The sequence below is a fragment of the Chanos chanos genome, chromosome 4 (assembly GCF_902362185.1).
Source record: "Chanos chanos chromosome 4, fChaCha1.1, whole genome shotgun sequence".
Classification (NCBI taxonomy): Eukaryota; Metazoa; Chordata; class Actinopteri; order Gonorynchiformes; family Chanidae; genus Chanos; species Chanos chanos.
The window spans coordinates 21687821-21703221 of NC_044498.1; positions in this window are offsets into that span (position 1 = coordinate 21687821).

Below are 15401 nucleotides of genomic sequence, written 5' to 3' on the forward strand. Positions count from 1 at the left end.
TTGCACGTGACAATATACTGGAGCATTTTGAATGACCGAATGTTCTTGTCATGGTTTTTATGTGTGATCATGGTTGCATTTTACTTTGATCTTATCCCCAATAAGAGTTACCATATGGATTTAAAACCAATAGATGACATACTTTTTCATGCTGCCTTTGTGGTGTTTTAACTACTATTTAATGATTTTAAACACTGACAAAAATTATTTGTCTCATTTTCCAGGAACAGTTTATTGGATGCATAGATCACAATAAAGGTAAAATGGGATGTAATTCTTTGGTAAAGAAGTGATACTGCTTAGTGAGAAAAACTCCAGTGGTAACACAGAACTTAGTGGCACTTCTTAAAAAGTCATTAAAAAATAATTAAAAATCAAATGTAGTAAGAGGCAGATCACATTGTCATATAAATATTATTTCTCCAAAAACAAAACAAGACAAAATACATGACCAGTTTTGACCTATTTTCAATTGCTCAGTGCAATGGCCTCAGAAAATTCTAGATACAACCTGACATCCTTAAGTGTCAGCAGTGAGTTCTTAGAGAGAGCATTGTGGATGCATTGAAAGCAAGGAATTCTGCCAGGCATGTCGTGGGGAATACTGGGAGTTCTGCTGGAATGTCAGGTACCTGTATGTGTAACATGCTTCATTGCAGAACATGAGACAAGCTGGAAAACAGCCACCGGAGCTCATGGCTATTAAACCTGTGTGTATATGTACAAATCATCACACTGAAGTACATCTAATATAGAATAGATCATGTAGAAGTTCCTGAGCCTAAAATGTCCAGTATCATTACGAAACAAGAGAGAAAAGTTGCTGATTATATTTTTCAAAAGCAGTAAAAAAGTTCATTTTTGAAATGAACCAACAGAGGGAAATTTTGGGTTGGCTAGGGTTTTGTCTTCCCTGAATTTATCAGCAGGCTTGGGTATGGTAGCATATAAGAAGTGAGTCAGAAGATCTCACTGTTGTTACTGAATAAAGTAGGGTATTGCTTTACGGTTAGTTACTGCTGGTTGGTGTGGTTATATATACACATGCTTGAATATGACCACTTGTTTCTGCGCTGGTGAGATTACATGCAAGACACATATTTCCCATATCTTGCCAGTGGGTGACACTGTTTCAGATGCAACAGTGTCATTAAATAATATCAACTGAAATAACTTGTGAAGCAAACGATATGGAAATGGTATTTAAAGCATTATTATGTTATGTGTTGAATTCCATGAGAACTTAAAATGAAAACATATGTCATGTAGATATTGCAAATAATCAGTTTTATTTGAGATTGCTAGTGATCATGTATGGGCCTTGTGTCATTTTTGCTAGTGATCAGTTCCTTAAAATGACTTGAAAACTAATGTAAAAAAGGAAAAAAGAGAGAATGAATGGTAGAGTATGCCAAACTACTAGAAATGAGGTGAGATTTATTTAATTTCTTTAAGCATGGCATACCTCCATTAGCATTTCCCACATATAAAAGGATATCCTTTAAAGACTGGAAGATTGATTACCGTTTACTTCAATTGAGATCAGCCCACACAATGAACATGTTATACTGAAACAGCAGGTGGTGGTTCCATCGAAGTCAGCGCAAATGTATTGGAGAAATCCGATAATGTACATCTAAAATATTCACGTGTGGACTGCACCATTCACCCCGAAATTTAAGACAGGTTACTGAAACTTGACACTGGTACAACAGATCTGTAATTTGTAAAATCATCCGTCCGATCAACGAATGCGCTGTATCAAAACGCTGCTGTTTGAGACTTACATGCCGCCGTCTCAATAGCTATATCTGGCTTTACATCGTCGGACATTATGTAGATCAGGTAGCAGACATAATATCTTTTTTCAAAAAAATATATGGGCCTACTACGTTTGAAGATCTTCGAGATTTAAAGAGGCCTTCGATCCTCAAGCTTGAAAAAATATACCTTGCTTGAAGACACTTGACCAAGGCCCTTCACATTCTCAGATGCCTTCACACTATACACGGATCTCATCATGTTCTCTCTTCAGAACTGTGACCATACGTAATATTTCGCCCTAAGAACGATCAAAGCAATTTATTACTAGTTTAATTACAATTATAATTTATAATTTATGACCACTTTTTTAAAAATCTGATAAACATCTCTACAGACTATTATCTGGATTAATGTCACATGTACGTATATTTTACTCCAGTTTTTGTGAGAAATTATATATAGTGCAATAACCATAATAGTTGATTAACTTCTCAAAATGGAGAGATTATCGTGTGTCTAAGTTTATCATGATGACGAACTTCAGTGAAACATTACGTTCTTTACTGAGCACTGCTGTGGCATGTCATCTCCATGGAAACCAGTTTAGTTGCTGCAGTGCGTTTGCGTGGCGTAGGACTGCGTGGATTGTATTAGCAAGCTAACGTTATTGAAAATTTCGGATTTGGAATATATTTATGATGCCCGGGGAATGTTTTGTACTAGAACGACGTTGTGGTGCCTGTCAATTCTAAATTTGTTAATAATGATTTCTTCAACATATTGGCAATCGATAGAGCGTTGGTTATCATCACAATTCGTTTAGTTGCTAGCTGGACAGCATTACTGCTGTATTTTAGCAGGGTAAAATAAGTCAGCTACGGTCTCTACCAAATTAGTGGATACAGCAAGCTTATAAGCACCGCAAGAAACACAGTTTTCGACAGTTTTTACAAGGAGAAGCGAAGAGGAGCCAGGCACGGAGCCGCATAGTTGCGGAGCTCGCTGTTGCTTTCATGAAGCGCTTGTCCGCACACAGACGGACCTCCGCATCATGTCAAAATGAGTACTCTTTCGGGAATTAGTTACAAAGGCAGCTATTTTAATCTAAATTAAAGGCACACTAATTAAGCTACGCATTTAAGTGTTCAGAAATCTGTGGTAATGGGTCAGTATGGTGTAAAATAGTAAGTTCGCGTCTGCCGTAAGAAGTTAAAAGTCACTTGACTACCTATAGGAATCCCAGCTATGTGTTGCGTGTTTCACAAATGCCGACGCATTTCCTTCTTTGCTGGAATAAAACGACGAGGTGGTCAGTTTGTTTGGAGGCGCATGGAACTACACAGCTTTACATCACTGCTACAGAATGAATTAGTTATAGATAAGGCACTGTAACCTCTAAGATTCTTGTCGTGGGAGGAACAGCTCTCCACAAATAAAAGAAAATCTTAACCAGCCACTCACAGTTTGAAACCATGCCCATAAGAGATCTTTAACACTTGCAATCAAGATAACTACAAAAGGGAACCAGAATACAGATGTTTGTAAGCAAAATGACTTTGAGCCAGTCCAGTCCGTTTGGACAGATAGATGACCTGCAAGACCTTACGTTCATCGAAAGACCAATTCGCAGAGGTTTGAAGGTATGTGTGTTTTTCATCGTATAATCATTTACCCCTGGTTTCATTTTATTTCTTTATTTTTAAATTATATCAATGTTTTATTACGGAGGAACTGTTGCACTGGATGCATAGGCTCTATGGATGTAATGGTATTTTGTCAGAATTAGGGTGCATTTTTATAATTTCAGGTATGACGGATTGATTAGTACAGCTTTAAGACTTGCCGAAACCGACCTGTCGAGCTCTGATAAGGATGCAGATGAAGAAAGTAGTTTGAATGGAGACATAAATTGAATGAGTGCGGCACGTTACATTTTTGCATAGAGGGGATACGATATTTCTATGAATACTAGAGTAGCTAATCAAAATTACAGCTGAGTGTTTTTTTAATCATTATGGTCAATAATGGACCATACACTACTGCCATGATTAGTCTTTGATATTTTTGTCTCTAGATTAGAGAATGACTTTACATTACAGTGCATGATGTAGAGAGAGAGTGACTGATGAAATCGTGCAGTGAGGGATCCGGCTATTGAACATAACCGGGATTGCCCACTCCGCTTTATTGCGTGACGCAGTTTCTGTCAGCTGCCCGCATCACGGCCTCTCCTCCTTGCGCTTGCACTGCGGAATGAGCAGGATTTCCAATCCGTCCAATAAAAAACGTTATCCTTCTTTCTAGCGTAATGGCGTTCAATTCCATTGTATTTGCTTTCCCGAGACAGTATTGTACTTGGCGTATATCTGCCATTCGGTGTTTCAGCATCTGAGGTCTTTTATATGCCGTTTCTGTAAGGTATACTGCCAGAATAAGTTGGAGGAGTTACTCCCATTCCCACAAAACAGTCTTATCTTGTATAAAGAGAGTAAATCGCCCACAGAGTGGGCGGGTGTTTTCTGGTCGTCGGTGTTGCAGGGAGGTTCCAGAGCAAAGAATGTCTGTTAAGAGAAGCCCTGAAGTAATAGACTACGCACCCACACAGCTCCCGTCCCCTACGCACTCTTCCCACGCAGTCCATCGTGCCGCGCTTACAACCCCCTCACTTATTTGGCTGAGTCATCTTCAAGCAGTGATGGAATCTTGTTCAGTTATTACCCCAGACTTCCCTGACACATGATGCTCTGCATGCTTTTTTTTTTTGTGAACACCAAACACTGAATGGAGAAAACGTTCCTAGGTTGTTGCTAGTCTGTAGAGGTGGTACCTTATCTTCCTGTAAACATTGGCGTTTAGCTTCATTAACTGAGGCCATGAATATGTTGTATTAGTACAGTATAACTCAATCATAGGATCATTGGAATATTAGTTCAACTAATTCTTAATGACTCTTATAACAGTATGTAGTGAACTATCCATTGAACATGGACACATTTGCTCAACATACTGGAGATTGATAAGATTTTATTAATGTTGGGCACATAGAATGATAGAAGCTTTGCTCTAGCAGCTTTCACTTTTTTACTAGGTTTTGAATTTGCCTTGTCTTATTTTTCAGACTGCAGAGGAGATTGACAAGCTGACAGTGGATGAAGATTTGAATGATATTGAGCGAGCAGTCTATCTTCTCAGGTATAGAGAGAAAGGAGGTGACATTGTACTGTTTTTCATTAAGCATGGGATTCAGTGTTGTCTGTGGGCTTACCAAGCTGAGATTGTATAAAGTGTATTCTGTCCTTGCATGAAACATTATACAAATCACTAGGGCAGTGCACCACCCAACTGTGCTATAGCTATCAGTAAGACTGATAACCATTAGTAGTAGTAGTAACACAGAAAGTAGATATAATGCATTTTGAAAGGGTTTGAGAGCAGAGAATAGGTGAAAATGTTTTAAGTTTGTAAGAGGATTCCTCTCAGCTTGGCACACTATTCTATTTTCTTCAAATAGCTGTGTTGTCTGGCCATGTACTTTAAGATTACCTGGCCATTTTAAGTATCTAGTCCTCCATTTAATCATTGTGCTGGACACAGCTTCAGCCTATGATTAATAAGGCCTGACTTCACTGCAGGCTTCACTGTCTTATAGCAAGATCACAAGCCTCAAAGGAGCACTGACCTTATAGGCCCATGTCAGTTTGTCTTCTCTTATTTATTTATTTATTTATTTTTTTGGCACTCAGTTTTACTCCTGGTAGGAAAATACTTACCAGGGCCAGGCAGGGTCTGTTACAACTGACGAGGTAAAGCATATCGAAAGTAAGCTGACCGACCTGTGACTTCTCATCGCCTGCGGCCCAGCGGAGACTGTTCACCTCAGCGGGTCAGTCGTCGCTGATGTACTGCGTCATGAATAATGAAGCCTGTGGATGGCCTTTGATTGAGCTAGCACGATCTACCCTGGCCACTTTATTGTTACATGTGACAGGGTGCATCTTAAGGCCAGACAGTAGAGGTTCATCTCCTTGTTCATGAATGACACTCAAAGCTCATGTCCTAGCACAGGGCTGAGGCTTTGCTCCCTGCTAGAAGAGTTCAGATTATTAAAGTTGCATTGCTGTGGCTCTGATTACTGCTGAGATAGGGTTAAGGTTTTTATCAGATTTCCTGGGAATCAAGGCTCCTAAATTAGTGTCTTGTCAAACTCTCATATCATTTACTGTTAACAGGGGGTTTTGCTCCACCAGCATTGGTTTACAGTTTAAGGGAAAGTCAAAATATGAGACTGCATGTAGACCCTCTTAAAAACTAGTATGACAAGTTTAATAGTCCTCATCAAGCCAGGTTTTCAACATTATTTTTTTCTGAGCTGTGTGTTGTGTCTTTCTGTGCCAGCTTGAGATATTTACATACTATATTAACATTAGCCACATCTAGTGAGAAAACAATTTTCAGCATAAACTCAAACTTGCTACCTGAACCCTCAGTTTAAAGGCTGTTGTGTCTGTTGACTCAGAGTGTAACTGTGAGCCATTTTTGTAAAGTATGATTGGCCTCTACACTTGCTTTCTTTGTTCTTTGTGTATTTCTTTGGATGGAAATAAGCAATTCTATCTTTTAACGATGACACAGTGTTGCTCTGTGCACACTTTGTAATGTCACTGAATGGGTATGAGAAAATTTAATGAGAGTCCCCTGAAAGCAACACAGTGAATCCCTCTCCATGGTTTCAGTGCAAATATTTGCTTACTCTGGAGGTGTTGAGGGAGTACACTTTCTAGAAAGGAGTTACAGTCTTAATTTAACATATGTGAACGTAATCAAGTCAGCGAATTCTCTGAACCTTGATTAATGGAACCCAGAGTGTTTGTGGAAGGCTTCCAGTGAGCCAAATCCTGCTATAGGTACTGTGTCTGGTTTTGAGGGCTGCTGGTGCTTACTGTGTGCTGAACTTACTTCTGTTCTGGTTCTTTTTTGGTCTTTCTCTGGTGCTCTCATCAACTTATCCAAAAGTAAAGCAAATGCAAAAAAATGGTATCTTCATGAAAAAAACAGTGAACATTCATTAACCAACTTATTATCTAATGGGATGAATGGGTTTAGTAGCTGCTTTGCATGTTTTCAGTACAAGGTTTCATTTGAGTTTTAGCCATTTCTTACTGCTAATGGTGCATGTACACACAGTGAGACCAGTCTTTTGAATTAACCGACATGTAATCATCTGTGATCTGAAGGATGTCTTTGTCCAGTGGTCTGACCCTCAGTGGCTATATAGAAAAGTATCTCCTCAATCATTTTACCCTAATTGCTGAATCAGATTTACGCAAGCAGCTGAGCACGATGTGCAAAGTCTGTGATCTCATCAAGTAGTACAAATACTTACTGACTCATCCCTCCTCTCAACGTGCAGACACAGCAACATCCTCTGTTATTTGACCAATCCTTCTTGTCATATTGCTGTTAGACAAGGGCAAGGCATCATCTTTGCAGCAGAGTTAGTGGTTTTTAATTATTGGTAAGACTAGTATTATAATATGAAAAAGCTAAAAATTATTGCTGTGCTTCTGATTTCCACTTAGGAACTGTGGCTTTCTGTCTGGGTTTACTCTCTTGTCAGGATAGAGATGGTTCTTGTCCTTTGAAAATGAGGGATGTTTCTGTGGCAAGTGTCTTTTCAGCTTCTGTAGTTTTAAACTCTTCTTAGATAGAATTTCCTAACAGAGAACACACTCAGGATACTCAGCTTCATCTCTTCTCACTACACCACAAAACCTGTTCACAGTACTGGAGGGATTGTACATCTGAGATTTTAATTTTCCTCTTTGTAGGGTGACTTGGGCTGCTGGTTGAGGTTGCATTCGAGACATGATGTTTGTGAGAAGACTGTCCATCTTAACCTCTAGTCTAAAGTAATCCTGCTAGATTTCATTTGTATCCCAAGTAAATGCAGCACAACAATTATGAGACTATGTATAGGAATAGACAGTTCAGGCAAGCACCATCGTAATTTTTTTAAATAAGCAATGGCAGTTGAATGCAGTGAATGTTTAGTAACAATACTCAGTAATTAAGTTCATAATAAACTGAAAGATGTTTACTTTTCGAAGTTTTTACTGCAGCCCCCAACCTGACATCCTAAAATAAAGAACATATATAATTGTTGGAGAGAGAGAGATGGCTTGACTTTAGGCTAGGGCCTGAGAGTAGAGCATCTTTACAAAGGCCAAGAAAGGCTGTTACATAGAATAGGTTTTTGATATAGTTCCACTTTTGGTATGTGTGATTCTTACAGTTTAAAAAAAAATTCTAAGTGCAATGTTTAGAAGAGGGAAGAGTTGAATGGAGTAGACTACTGAGTTGGGATGGGAAGTATTGAAAGACATGCTCCTGAGAATAATATCAAATTGTGGAGAATGGTCCCCAACAGTCACTGGGAATAGCAGTACCAGTTTTTTAAGGATGTTGGAGAAGTTGTCAAAAGTCAATTTCCAGAACTTCCAGTACCCTGTGTCGGTCAGGCGACAAGATGAGGCCTGTTCCTTGCCTGTCCAAGTTCAGTCTAGTGGAATCTGAGAACTTCAAACCAGAGGATGACAGACAGAGTGAGAAGAGGAAAATATTTTACTGAGGACTTGGTCCATTCTCAGGTCTTGTTCCCATTGGTTTTTCAGCTTTGGAAGTCATTTGTTTGTTTGTTTGTTTTTTTCTGCCAGTGCAACAAAACCCTGTCTCCTTAAATCTGCACTCTTTGGTCTCTTTTAACTCTTTTTCTCACTACAACCCAGCAGAAAGTTAGCAGTGAGGATATGGAAGAAAACTTGAATCCCAATGGCCTGGGACCTTTCATCACTATAAGGAATTCATAACTGAGTTCGTGTCATCTAGAGAAGTTTTTCCCTAAATATGTCTTTATTTCAGGGTGAATCTAGAAAACTTTTAAATTCAAACATAAGGTGCCAATGATCCAGCATGCTCAAGTGGTTATGGTAAAAATAAGCTCCAAAAGGTGTTGTTGATTTAGTTGTAATATTAGCTATGTGACAAGAGTCTGCTCTGTGACAAGAGTCTGCTCTGTGACAAGAGACAAGCTCTGTTACTGCCAAATGGCCAGTGGCTTATTGTTTGTGTGTCAGAATTTTGCAGGTCTTCTCACTTCATCGTTGTCATGATGTGATGTTTACCAGCTCAACTCTATGCCTGTCAAAGGAGTCTTATCACTGTATCTTACTTTGTAAGAGTATGGATGGTGCTCCTGCTCTTTGTCCCTTTTCAACAATGCAAAAAAAAAAAAAGGAAAATACAGACCAAACCAAACAAAAACAAACCAAAACAAAACAAAACAAAACAAAACAAAACAAAACAAAACAAAACAAAACATATATTTAAATAAATAAAGAAATAAATAAAAACCCACCAAGTCACACCCTGTTTCTGTGCTAATTAAGGGCCAGAGTCATTTTGCACCTCTGCTCCCTCGGGTGGCAAACTAGTTCTGAGAGGGATTTAATTGCCCTTGTTGGCTGTCATTTCCTGTTTAAAAGCAGGCTGCCAGAGAAGGGCTGAGATGACAAAGACAGGAGTGCTTGTTAAGTTACAACCAACGCTTAGAAAAAGAGAGAGGTGTTCCTGATCTGTTGATACCTCCCTGATTGTGATGAAATAATTCCTTAGTGATGAGGCTGTAATTTACACTTTGTAAACATCATACACATACATACCAGGAGATCTGATTAATACCTCATACTCTGAGACCTAAATCATCTCATAACTGAGTGTAATGATAAGCTTTGAATCCTCTGTGATTTAACTTTATTGACACTGTAAATGCGTGGTCTCAGACAGTGTTTCAGGATAGAAGGAGAAAATAAAAGAGAAGTCTACCTTTTGAGTGAAGTCTACTTTTGGGTGAATCTGTATGCGGTGTCCACGTTAAAAATTTTATGTAATCTATGCACACTTATTTTTACTCAGTCAAAAGCTGTTAAAGTGTCTGCTTATCTTCCCTGAGTCTAGAATGGTTCTAAGGTGTTTGTTTCATAATAAAGAATGGAGATATGCATTTGTGTGCTCAGAGATCATTATCAGTGGTACATGATTAAGCGGATACAGAATGGATACAAACTTTACCTGTGTGCTAGTCTTAAGTCAAGAATATGTGACAGTCCTTACTGTAGCAATGAGTTGTTATACACAACAGAAAAGTCGAGAGAGGTCTGTTTGGAGTCTACTCATAATTCAGTTCATATCTGGCAGGTCTTTTTTTACTCCCGCATGCTCGGGCATGTTTTCAGTGATAGTAAGGGCAGTAACGCCGCCAGACCTGGGTCATGTAAGCTTCACGGTTATTTATATGTTTACATTTAATCTCAAATACCTGAGGGCTGTGCTTTGGGATTCACAGCATACCGCGCTAACTTTGTTGTTCAACTCTGTTGTATACATTTTAACTGGGTATGTTGGCATGGCAAATTCAGCTCAGTACATGTAACCCAGCAGATTAGTTGATCCCATTCCATCCAACTGCATGTAAAAAGCAGTTCTTAATCAGTCAGAACACTGAAGTGTGAGTATGAATAATGGTTATGACTATGAGTAATGGTTAATTACTTGAAGGGAGTCATCACGGCAATTGATTAGATTTAGTTTTACATGACATTGTTCCGGCGGGTGTTCTTATATATGATTATAGTTACATAATACAATATATGATTGCAAAACTAATCAGATTAGGACAATAATATGTTAAGTACTTGACAATATTCTCATTGGAATGTAATCATTTGTATGGTGTGCTGTTTCTTTCCTTAATATTGTCATTCCTGCCTTGGCAGCAATGACAATATTAAGATATTTGCATTTTCTGCACTTTTGAATCTTACTCAACCCTGCGTTATGATTGGCTGTTCTTTGTAGCTGAAATGGAGTGGCCTTATTTTCTCTGTATTGTATTTTACAGGCTAGATCTGCCCCTGTTTATTTGAGTGAATGCTTAGCTGGATTGAGAGAGGTCTTTATTGATTTGTTAACCCCCTGTTGTGACGTTGATTGGAACCCAACAAGAATGTTTGGCGTATTGAAATCAGCTAGCTTTTGGAAACTGACTTTGTGACAAAGTCCTCTGGACAAGCTCCTTACTCTTAGGTTACCAGTTTAATCCTGCTCCAACCCCATCCTCCAACTTTCTCCTCTGTTTCTTAGGCCCATGTGCTGACAAAGTGATCCCATTTCCCAGCAACCAGTTTGCAACATGGTAACATTTGGGCTATTATAGTCAACATGTATTTGATACAAATTTGTTGTGTTTGTTGTGATCTCCGTTATAAGCTTTGGCTATAAATGTTAGGTATTTTCCACAAAATTAATAAGCTTTATTGAACCATGCCATTTTCATGTAAAATCACTTATTTGTTGCTGTTGATATTTGTTTTGTTACTGCAACATTTTTCTGATGTTTCCCTGGCGTTTCCCAGTACAACAGTAGTTTGTGAGATTTTGACAGTGCATTTTATGGATTTGTTTACGGAGCTGTGTGGCTCCAGCTTTGGTTTCCTCCCTCTGGTTAATTTTTACTGTGCGACGGTAGGAGGAGAGCAAACGGATGAGTTCATAGGTGAAAAGAGGACAGGAGTTTCATGGCTCTCCTTCCTAATCCTTGTATACTGCTGCTTATGCATACTGCCTTTTATACCTCTCCTTTTGTCTGTGTCCTCTCCCTGCGTCAGCCAGCCTGGCATGCTGGAGTTGTGCTTTGGCCAGGCTAGAAAAGAACAGCCAGTGCCCCAGTCCTGTTGGACTGCTGGCAAAGAGTAGGCAGTTCTCTTAATGCAGTATGCTGACGTCAGGATCAGCTCACTGAATGGAACCTGGCCCCTAAGTTACACTTATGGTGCTACACTAGGCGTTTCAGTGCCTGTATGCCTGAATAAAGACTGTGTGTGTGTGTGTGTGTGTGTGTGCCTCTGTGTACACACGAGTGTGTTGTGTTTGAAGAGTCGTGTATACAATCAGTTGTGAAGGGTTCTGTGGGAGGTGTGTGTTGTGCTTTAACAGTAGACATAATGGCTCCCGGCAGAAAACGAGACATAAACCCAGGAGACGAGAAATCTGACAGAGAATCCTTGATTGAAACAAACACCAGACTGGCTGTGTTGATCTCACAATGCACAACATCAGCTCATGTGAGATTTCTTCTCAAACAGTCCTTTGGGTGTATACAATGACGACCACTCATCCCAAAGTGGGGTTTTTAGCTCCCCTCTAGCATCTTATGAATCACAATCCTTTTCAGTATCCCTAACAAAGTGACACAAGCAGTGGAAACAATGCCAGTGCATGATTTGCATCAGCAATACAATGCTGTGTGACCTACCACAAGTTTTGATACAGGTAACATAACTAAGGCAAGACGCTTTAGGAGCTGGGAAGAAAAGTATGTGCAGCACAAATATCCATATCACAGAAACTTTACCAAATGTCAGGAGAGAGGAAAGCAAACAAGGTGGATTCCTTTATCCCTTCCCGTCAGAAGATCGTGTTTTTTGTTGCCCATACACAGCAGGGCTGGCTTCAGGGTGCAATGACTGAGGGGGCATTTGAGATTTTCAGGGGGGCAAAGTGTACATTACGATTAGGCTACAGTTAAAACTGAGGGGGCAAAAATTTTATCTGAGGGGGCAGCGCCCACTTTTGCACCCCCTTGGTGCCAGCCCTGATATACAGCACATTACAATGCTAAGTCACTCGCATTTTCAGCTTTTTGAAAGGTTTTATATCTAAAGCTTTTCTTAAATATGCTTAATGTTGAGACTGGGAGAAATATCTGTGCTATGATGATGTTGGGTTAAACGAAGTATTCTGTCTATCATTTGTTCTGTTCTGTTCTGCTTTTCGTTCACTATCATTTCCTTTTTCCTTCCACCATTTTCCTCATCATTTCCCATTCTATCATTTTTCTTTGTCTTAACAATAACATTTGAAATGAAAGGGTTGAGTTACATTGTTTTTGCAAACTTGCTGTGGTGGTGGGGTTTTCTCTAGAAACTAATGCAGTGTGACCTTTCCACACGTTACACCAAACATCGCGACATAATTTGACTTGGTCGGATGTAGAGCAACCATTAAACACAATTTTGAGTTTGTTAGGAGTTAGGGCCATTGCCTGTGTTTCTCTCACTCTCTCTCTCTCTCTCTCTCTCTCTCTCTCGCTTTCTTTGTCTCTCTGTATATGTGTGTGTGTCTGTGTGTCATGCACATGCATTCAGAGTGGCAATCTTTTGAAGTTTACTTTCAATTGTGTGTGTGTGTGTGTGTGTGTGTGTGTGGGCTGGATTTTTTATTGTAATTAAGTGCTGTATGGAGGTGTTGGGTGAGTGCTGGCTCTGGCCCTTGTTGTTTGTCAGCATCATGGTTGCTATCAGTTTCTTTTATGACCATTAGAGTAATGTTTTGGCAGACATTGGCTATTTGGCTATGTGAGCTCCTGACAATAATGTGACATACTTTCCATCTACTGTACATTAGCAACAGAATTCAATTTTTCTGGAGTGTAATGGATCCTCTGCTATTACAGTATGTGTCCTGCCCTCTCCACTATGTCTGGAGCAATTACCCTTTGCAATCAATTGGTAACTCCGGGCTGCAAGGACCAGGCCAGTTGAAAACTGATTGCTGTGTGCGATTCTGCTGAAGTTACATTATGAAGCTTCTGGTTTAACAGGCAGCTGCAGATTTGCTTCACTAGGAGCGTGGGAAACCTTGTCCTGACCCCTTTTCTACTTTCATTTCAATGTTTATCTATCTGCCCGTGTGTCAGTTTGCCTCCAGCAGTCTCTTTCTCTCTCCATTTCCTGTGGGAACTAAGGCACATTTGAATGAGCTCGGTGTAGTGCAGGCAATATAAGGATTTCAATATGTTGAAGCGTATGCCTCAGTCAAATACCTTTCTGAAGTATTTGGTTAATTGTCCCTATCCAAGCACTATAAAACATCCCTTGAACTTATACCCTCCACCACAGATTTGAATGGATTTAATAGTTTACATTGTGCTAAGTAGTCTGCATAACATTCACAATGCCATTATTACACCATGTGATATTGTAGAATTGAGGGCTTATTCGACTCATTCTGTCCTGTCACACCTTAAATGTCAAAAAACGAAGCCATACAAGAAATAGAGCCTTTCTTTCAAGCAGGCTGTATATCTCACCATAGTATATGGATAAAAGTAGGAGGAGCAGAATGACAGATTTAAAAAACCAACCCTTTGTATTTGATAGGGTGCAGTGCACATAGGCAAAGGGGAAAGTTTTGCATAGGCCGACCCACCTAAGTGCACTGATCCTCGACATGTAACCTAAGCGCCCTGGTGCTCCCCTCACTCAGCGGCAAAACCTAATTACCAATGCGAACGTGTCTCTTTTTACCCTTCTGACCACTTTCCAGGTACAGCCTCGCCCCAAAGTATTCAGAGACAGATCAAAGTGCTGCCCTTCGAGAACCCTATCATGTTACCAAGCCTCTCAGCACCTGGTCTTTAGTTGATTAAGCCTCTTGCTTCCCTCTAGTTACCAGCTGCTCTGCTCCTGCGTAGAGCCTCTGTCATCCAGTCCTTAAACAGAGCCATTGCCAAGGTGCTGGCCTTTATTGCCCATATTCATGAAGAGCACAAAGCGTGACCATATTATCCATCTTTCAGACAGGCTTGGCAACAGCTGAGACTGTTCCTTAGTTATTAAATAACCCTTGGCCAACAAAGGCCACAGGAGGATAACCTAAACCCTGAAAAAGTCATGAATACCTGTTTATAGTGCATTATTTAGAGCGACACCACAAAAGAAACTGACAGACAAGGAACTGTTTCTGTGGACAAAGTCTTAAGAGTTGACAAGAAAAAACTTGAGTTTGGGAAGGGAAAGGAGGGAGAAGGTCTTGCAAACAGAAATGAGTAAAAATAGCCATGGTTGAATAAAAACAACAACAAATAAACAGTTTAAAAAGCAAAATCCTTTGTAACCTCTGTTAAATTATTTGATGCAATGAGGGAGTGCAAATGAGTTTCTGTGTCTAAACTACAATATGCTCCCTTTCTGTTTATTTCTTTTTGCTTTATTAAGGTGCTGGAAATGAATTTAAATGCATTATGCTCAGTTAATGCACTGGATTTACTAAATGAGGTCTAACTGAATTAATTTCTCCCGTTAAACAGTCCAAAAGATGTGCCAGTGTAAAAAGGCAAGGAAAGATAAATGAACTACCAAAAATAGACTGCCTCCTTAAAATTGCTCATAAACTAATTAATCTTAAAGCAAATATGCCTTATTTTTATCATTCTTACATTATCTTGAGCATCAGTTTTATCATAACATGCAGTGAATGGTATATGTTCCCAAATCTAGATAAGGTATTTTTCTTTCTTTTTTTTTTTAGTCCGAAGACCGAATTTAGACTGAATTTAGTACACAGCTCTTGCTAGTCAAGACCCAGATATGAATTTCAACAAATTGGAAGGAAAATGTAAATTTCACACACTTTTTAAATGAAAGGAATAAGCACTGTCTATTGCTATATGGAATCATACGGCTGTTATACCAGTCAAACAAAACACTCCTCTCTGTCAGTGGTAAAATCAAATTGTTCAA